At 41.9% G+C, this 8154-nt stretch overlaps 1 protein-coding gene across 5 annotated transcripts in view; it reads right to left on the minus strand.

The window, feature by feature from the left end:
- Nucleotides 1-4986, minus strand: part of MGC115716.S (hypothetical protein MGC115716 S homeolog) — a 35003-nt gene extending 30017 nt beyond the window's left edge. Inside the window, 1 exon segment of one of the 5 annotated variants that reach the window (NM_001096096.1) lies at nucleotides 4831-4885. The gene's annotated coding sequence lies outside the window, so the exon portion shown is untranslated. 5 annotated transcript variants of the gene reach the window in all.
- Nucleotides 4987-8154: the final 3168 nt, after the last annotated feature.

The following is an 8154-nucleotide window of genomic DNA, read 5'->3' on the forward strand; positions in this document are numbered from 1 at the left end:
TCAAACAGGACATTATTGTATTAGAGAGGGTACAGAGAAGGGCAACTAAGCTGGTAAAAGGAATGGAAATCTTAGCTATGAGGAAAGACTGGCCAAATTGGGGATGTTCACGCTGGAGAAGAGGCGCTTAAGGGGTGATATGATAACTATGTATAAATATATAAGGGGATCATATAATAATCTCTCTAATGCTTTATTTACCAGTAGGTCTTTCCAGCTGACACAAGGTCACCCATTCCGATTAGAAGAAAAGAGGTTCCGCCTAAATATTCGGAAGGGGTTTTTTACAGTGAGAGCTGTGAAGATGTGGAATTCTCTCCCTGAATCAGTTGTACAGGCTGATACATTAGATACATTTAAGAAGGGGTTGGATGGTGTTTAGCAAGTGAGGGAATACAGGGTTATGGGAAATAGCTCATAGTCCAAGTGGATTCAGGGACTAGTCCGATTGCCATTTTGGAGTCAGGAAGGAATTTTTCCCCCTCTAAGGCAAATTGGAGAGGCTTCAGATGGTTTTTTTGCCTTCCTCTGGATCAACTGGCAGATAGGTAGTTAAAAAAAAAAAAAAAGTTGAACTCGATGGACGTGTCTTTTTTCAACCTTACTTACTATGTTACTTACTATGTAATGCGTAACAAGTTCTCTGAGGCAGTTTACCATGAATACTTTATCGTGCTATGGAATATGCTGAACAACAAGAATAACAACATTGTTAGACAAATCAATTTAGTGGCATTTTTATAAGGGCTCTTACACATGAGCGTTCTGACCTGCGCTCCCCTGCGTTCCGTTTTTTGGCGTTCAGCCGCAGGGGAGCGCAGGAATAGACGCAAGTCATTATTTGAAATGGGGCTGTACTCACTCAGGCGCGTGTAGGCGCCGAACGCAGGTTCATACGCAACATGCTGCATTTTTCCTGCGTTCGGCGCCTACACGCGCTTGAGTGAGTACAGCCCCATTTCAAATAATGACTTGCGTCTATTCCTGCGCTCCCCTGCGGCTGAACGCCAAAAAACGGAACGCAGGGGAGCGCAGGTCAGAACGCTCATGTGTAAGAGCCCTAAGTGTGTGTAAAAAGACTTGTGCAAAAGTGCCAAAATGCCATTTAAAACCATGCCTTGCGATTGTGAAAAAGAACATTACAAAGAGATAATGACAGTATTTATAAATAGCATTTATTTTACATCACAAAACAGCTTCATTTAGAGCATGACTTGAGACTTCCTAAGATCTTATGTAAGACAAATTCAGGAGGCACAGAAATTCTGTTGTAAAAAGTGACAGCTTTTTCTAAAACATTTTTCTCCACCAGAATATCAAACCCTGTTACGCATATAACCAAATGAACTACAGATTTACAACTACGTGTGAATATTGTAGCATTAGGGACAACATTTGGTGTATTTCAATAATTCATTTATAAGCAAATCCTCCTAGGCACCTATATGGGCCAAGCATAGTTCTATGCAGCTTGACAGTGGAGAGCCACTGGCTTCACCAACAATGATCCAACTGTACAGGCTGATATTTGGACCCTGTGGTCAATAACACACGTGGGGGAATGTAATATTGGTCACTAACACAAAAACCATTGCAATTATTTCGCAATGCAAATAGTGAACAATTTTGGTTTTGAAAACACTTTGTCCTTCACACGACAGTAGGATAGTGATCCTGAATGTTATCGTTTGCAATAGTGCACAGTGTATAAAATAAAACTTCTTCATAAAAAAGTGGTCTGCTCCAAAAGTTTACGCCACCTTCTAGCAGGTGTTAAAGGTTCACAAAGCGCCATTTCGTTTTGCAATGCAATAAAAGCCTGATAAAAGAATATTACATTGCAACATGCAAATTTTTATTTGCAAATTTGTTCTCTTTGCAAATTGTATTACATTCCCCCCCCCCATGGAATATATAGCAGCAAACTGTGCATACACTTAAACGGCACCTGTAGGCCACAAATATTATCCCCAACCAAAGGTGTTCACCAATAGATCCCGCGCTCCGGGGGCATCAGTAGTTTTTTTTGTTTGTTTTAAATTGCCTCCTGCCTGCACTCCCTCCTGGTGCAAGTGGCCATATCGTGTGTAATGCATTAGCATAATGCACTTCTGACATCACATGCATGTGCATAATGAGCAAGTTGCGACATTCTCTCATTATGCGCATTCCCAAACATGGCCTCTCATACTGGGAGCTACCTCCTGGTGCAGGTGACCTAGCGCTGGTGGGGGCAATTTAAAAAAAAGAAACTACTGTTACCCCCAACTGGAGTGCAGGCTCTATTAGCCTGCAAATTTGGTTGGAGAAAATGTTTTTTGCCAACAAGTGCCCTTTAGGACCTGCTCAAATATCAAGGTCTCCAAATGAGTGGACACAGTCTGGCCAACACACACATTCTGGGTGAAATCAGGATCATCTTGTGGATTGGCCCCTAAGTCTATCAAAAGAGGACAACAGGAAGCCTAAATAGACCTTGGGACAGAGGAATACACCAATGTGCTGATAAGGTCCTCATAGAATGGGATTTTCTTAGCTGCCTCATCAATATCTGCTTATTTACGGCAACTTTAAGGGGAGAAAGGGGGCCAGATCAGCAACAGCCAAAAGGTCAAATGGTGAAGATCATAGAACCATGGAAGATATCATTAACTGCAATGTGCTGCTGTATATAGAAATTAGTAGTAGTAACTAATAAGAAACTGTAAAACAATCATTCTAGTTCCAATGTACATTAGAGAGTTAATCAAGACAACATATCCATGTTCGTACTCTGGCATCACTGTACCATTCAAAGAAAGTGGTTGTTTATCAGTCGCTCTAAGTTACTGCACTTGCTCCATTTTGCACTTCTGTTAAGAACCAAATCCAGAATATGTTTAAATCATAAGAATCCATTTAAGTCCAACCACCACGGTCATCATTAATTTACATAAAGTCAGCAAGTTATAGAGCACTTTAAAGTAACAGCCAGCAAACTAGAGTCTTACAATAATAATAAAAAAAAAAAATACTAGGGTTGCAGAATAAAAATAAGAGAATGTCTTTGCTCCTTTCAGTTATATGGAAAGATTGGGGCTACAGAGGCAGACACAGTGTTTTAAGTGCTTTTACAATCGAATGGTCACCCACTAACAGCTGCATGGAGGGTAAATATGTCACAATAACATTTATCCAGAAACCGCTTAGCCAGAAAGCTCCGAATTACAGAAAGGCTGTCTCCCATAGACTACATTATAATCAAACAATCCAAATTTTTAAAAACAATTTCCTTTTTCTCTGTAATAATAAAACACTTTATACTTAATCCAAACAAAGATATAATTAATCCGTATTTGAAGCAAAACCAACCTATTGGCATTATTTAATGTAATTTAACAGTAGGCTTAATGGAACAGTTCAGTGTGAAAATAAAAACTGTGTAAATAGAGAGATAAAATGTTTCTCATATAGTTAGTTAGCCAAAAATGTAATGTATAAAGGCTGGAGCGACTGGATGTCTAATATAATAGCCAGAACACTACTTCCTACTTTTCAGCTCTATAACTCAGAGCTAGTCAGCGACTTGAAGGGGGGCCACATGGGACATATCCGTTCAGTGAGTTTGCAATTGATTATCAGCATTAAACTCAAGATTCAAAAGCAACAGATATGACCCACGTGCCCCCCCCCTAGTCTCTGATTGGTTACTGCCTGGTAACCAGGGTAACCAGTCAGTGTAAAGCAAGAGAGCTGAAAAGTAGGAAGTAGTGTTCTGGCTATTATATTAGACATCCAGTCACTCCAGCCTTTATACATTACATTTTTGGCTAACTAACTATTTTAGAAACATTTTTTATTTTGCACAGCCTATTTACCCAGGTTTTATTTTTACACTGAACAATTCCTTGAAGGTATGAAGATAAAAAAAGATAAAGTAAACGTAAAGATCGGTCAACTGAAAACACCAAAGCCCTGAGCTTTGTGGAGAAAAGGTCCCATAGCTGTACATTATGGTAAAAGTAAACGTCAGCAATAACAGAAGTATTTGGCCAAAATTGAGTGTATACTACTTGTTTTCTCTACATGCAACTGTCACTGAGACACATTCTGGATATACTATGATGGACCCGAGTTATTCTAGTATTCCATTTACATTTATATCACACAGAACACCTCCTGCCCCGTAAACAAGTGCCCATTTGTACATGTCTTTAGAGTTGGACTGTCCTTAGTAGATGGAGCCCTCCAGCTATTGCTGAAATGCATCTCTCAGCTGTGGCTGAATTGCATCTCTCAGCAGTTCGTGGAAGAGAAGAGTTGCAGTTTGCCAATACAGAGGTCAAGGACACATAGACAGCAACTAGACAAAACACAAGACCTTGCCTATTAGCTAATGTATCAGATGTAGTGCTCAGCATGGCAGTGTCACCTCATATGTATATATGAAATACACAGGGGAATCAGACACGTGACTTGCCTCAGGTTGGGCGCTCACATTCTAGATAAAAGCTGACAGGAAATATAAAACAGAAATCCTCGTTAGATGTCGGACACAGTTCTCTTTGTTCCACCACAGATGCATAATTGAAGGCTAGTCCCTACCTCATCCAAATGGCTTGTGGCCCACACGTCGCTCACTCGCGGTATCTCCCGTTTCTTTCCTACTGAGCCCCAAGTTCACGGGCTGCTATTCCAAACCAACCCCCGACACACCCACTTGGAATCTTCTCATCAATAAGGCCTAGTTCGCATGCGCAATAGTGCAACAAAAACTCGCAGCGATTTGCGCATGCGCACAATGAGGCCCAGTGATTGCGTTAAGTCTTACAGTGTGGGGAAGTAATTCACCTGAATAACGTTGTTCGTCCTTTAGCGAACACAACCAAATTCTCCTACTCCGCTTTCCATGCTGTATCTCGCTGTCCCGAATTGTTCTGTAGATTTCTAGCTTTTCGGCTCTTCTCAGCCTCACCAATCGGCTTTTTCCGTAGACAGTCTCGCGAGATGAGACTGACGTCACGACGAAATATATAATGGTAGCTTTCCTCTGAAAGGACTTGACGTCACGGTCATGTGATCCTACCATGTGATCGCTCTACTGAAGATTATCTATTAGTGAGCGGCAAATTCAAACATGGGAAAGTGTTAATGGGTTCTAGTGGGTGGCTGTGGACTCTTGACAGGACCTGCAACTAAATTCCCAGGGTCGCCAACTTGTATTGTAGGTTTGGTACAGGTTCTAACCTCTACCTCAGGTTTTGGGGCAGTTCATTGTGTCTCTGGATGATTGAAGGGATCACTGCCTCTGAATTTCTGTGGAGTGAGGGGGGATCACAGTAAATTAATGTCAGCTAGACTCTATTCAATATTTACACACCCAAATGCAGCTACAAGATTGTTGTTGGAGCTGGGGTTTTTTTTACCATTACTCTCGCACAATTACAGTGCAACAATGGCAAGATAAAAATGAAAGGCGAGACATACTGACACAGCTATAATAATATCATATTCATTAACCATAAACAGCTTTGCTTTTCTACCAGGCACTGAAAGTCTCCCTTAAAGGAGAAGGAAAGCCCCAGGGCGCAAAACCCCTCCCCCTCCCCTGTGTTGCCCCCCTCCCTCCTCCCCCCTGGCCTACCTGTCCCCCTGGGCAAATGCCCCTAACTTGTTACTCACCCCTCTGCGCAGGTTCTGTCCACGGAGTTCACAGTCGCCATCTTCTCCCACGCGCGTCTTCTTCCTGCTCTGACCGGCGTCTTCTGGCGCATGCGCAGTAGGAACAGGTACCGGTACAGCTCTACTGCGCATGCGCCGAATGTCACGAAGTTTTCCAACTTTTTCCCTTCCTGCTCCTAATTTGCATTTGCAAATTAGGATTCGGTTTGGTATTTGGCCGAATCTTTCACCAAGGATTTGGGGATTCTGCCGAATCCCAAATAGAGGATTTGGTGCATCCCTAATCAGAACACAGCTGGTTATGGGAAGCAGGCACACTAGGTACATGCAGGGGGAAAGGGAAACCAATAGGAATATGGAGATGACCCCTGTATTAATATAACCAAGGATTCATAGAGCATGATGGGATCTGTAGTGCTGTTACAAGCCCACCCTGATCATGACATTATAAGCAATACAAATGCTACCTACCTCTTATGGTCAACCCTTATAGTGCATCATGGGAGATGATGAAGGCCCTTTCCACATGCCAGTGATAAAAGCCTACATCCTGATTGCCCAACGTTTTTGTTAGCTAAATAGCAAACGCAACAGCAGTCAGGCTCCCTCACTTCCAATTACAGGCTTATAGTGAGTGCATTATGGGATCTGTAGTTTATGCATTGGCATACTATTTTTAATCACAGTGTAGAAGGATAAAGAGCTGACTGCCATGTAGGGCATCTGGGGCTCTAGAAGTGTCAGGGTCCACAGCCCCCATTATGCTCCTGCTCACAATCTCTTATTATTTCTCCCCAAAAAGTGAAATATTCTGAGCGATTTGCGAGAGACCGATTTGAGAGAGAAAGTGATTGTGAGAGAGACAGCAAAAGAAGAAGAGAGAGAGAGAAGCAAAGAGAAGAGTGAAGACAAAGAGGAAAGAAGACCTTGAGTGACCCCCTGCCAGAGAATAATAACATCTTCTCATTTGGGATCCTCTGGAGAAAGGTACTGGTCCTGTATTTCCCCCTCTATAATATGCGCTTGCACCAGTAAGGTGAGCTTATACCTTGGCTGTAGGAGTTGCCATGCTGCTCATTATAGATGTAGCTATAGCTTATTTAGTCTCACCTTTGTGAGTTGGGGGATTTAGCTTTAGTCTGTCCCTGCAGTCCCCCTTGGTTGGTCCCAACCCACTATTGTCCCTGAAATTCAATGTACAGTCCCCACCCCAGCAATGTACTTTATCCCACTAGTATAAACTGGACTGTATGCTTTTCTATTCCAGGGCACCCCTAACATGGGACTCCCTTGGAAAATTTCCAGGGTGGGGCAAATAATGTATTATGTAATTTAAGGCAGGTGGGCAGCCAATCGGAACATTTGAATAGTTCCAGTTCAACAGGTTCAGTAGAAGCACAAAAAAAGGGGCATAATATCATGGCAGATATATCATATTAGTAAACGTGCTTGTTCCTATGTGCTGTCCCTATACATATAGCACCTCTCCACATTAACTCTAACCTTCCCAAATCTCTATTTTATATTGCAGGGGTGTCGGAGATGGGCTTGTGTTCAAGCAAGGACCACCTTTACATAAAAGGCTATCGCCAGGTAAGGCTGCTCTCTAAAGTGGCTGCTGACAAAGGTACCCAAGGGGTTAAAGGGACTACTAACCCAATAGATAGATATATAGTAATATAACAGGGTTTAGCTTAGTGTTTGCTCTGAGCGTTACATTTCCCATATTTAGTGTTAGAACTTATTAGTGAGAGTTGCCATGTTATTTGCTCTTTCTATAGAGATCAATGTAACAGCTCCCCTAGTGGAAATAAATAAATATTGTTTTGCTTATTGGCCTATGGGAAGAAATTGTCACTTTCATTATTACTGGGGATTAAACACAAACTGCTGGAAACCTTAATGTCTTCTTTTTTCTTACATTTCTCTAGGACTCACAGTGGATCTACAGGAAGGAGGAGGGGATCTGTGAGATGATGGATTTGGAGCGCGTGAGGAAGGAAATCATAGGCGAAATCAAATGGACAAGCTATGATTATTGTATGGCCAGAGACTGCCTGGAATTCACACGGTGGTGGAAAATCAAATTGAGGGCTGAGGTCCTGCAGGACAAGATGAAGGCCAAAGCCCAACTGAAATCCCTCTACAAACAACTAGAGGAGATAAACCAGGCAATTTTTATTAAGTTCATCGATACATATCCAGGTGCAGTATCTAATGAATATATTTGTTCAATTATTACTATTTTGTAATGGGGCTGATGTATTGAAAGCCATTGCAATGCTGCGATTTTGTGTAAAACAACCACAAAAAGAACATATAAATCCTGCGCAGCTGAAACCTATTGAGATGCCATAGAAACTAATAGGAAGTGTATCTTCATCATTTTGGCAAGGAATTGGGATTGGGATCAAATGGCTTGAAAATGCAGAGAAACCTGCGATTTGCAACTTGTCCCATAATCACAGAGGGAAATGGTACATTAGCATTTAG

This window comes from Xenopus laevis, chromosome 7S, assembly GCF_017654675.1.
Source record: "Xenopus laevis strain J_2021 chromosome 7S, Xenopus_laevis_v10.1, whole genome shotgun sequence".
Classification (NCBI taxonomy): Eukaryota; Metazoa; Chordata; class Amphibia; order Anura; family Pipidae; genus Xenopus; species Xenopus laevis.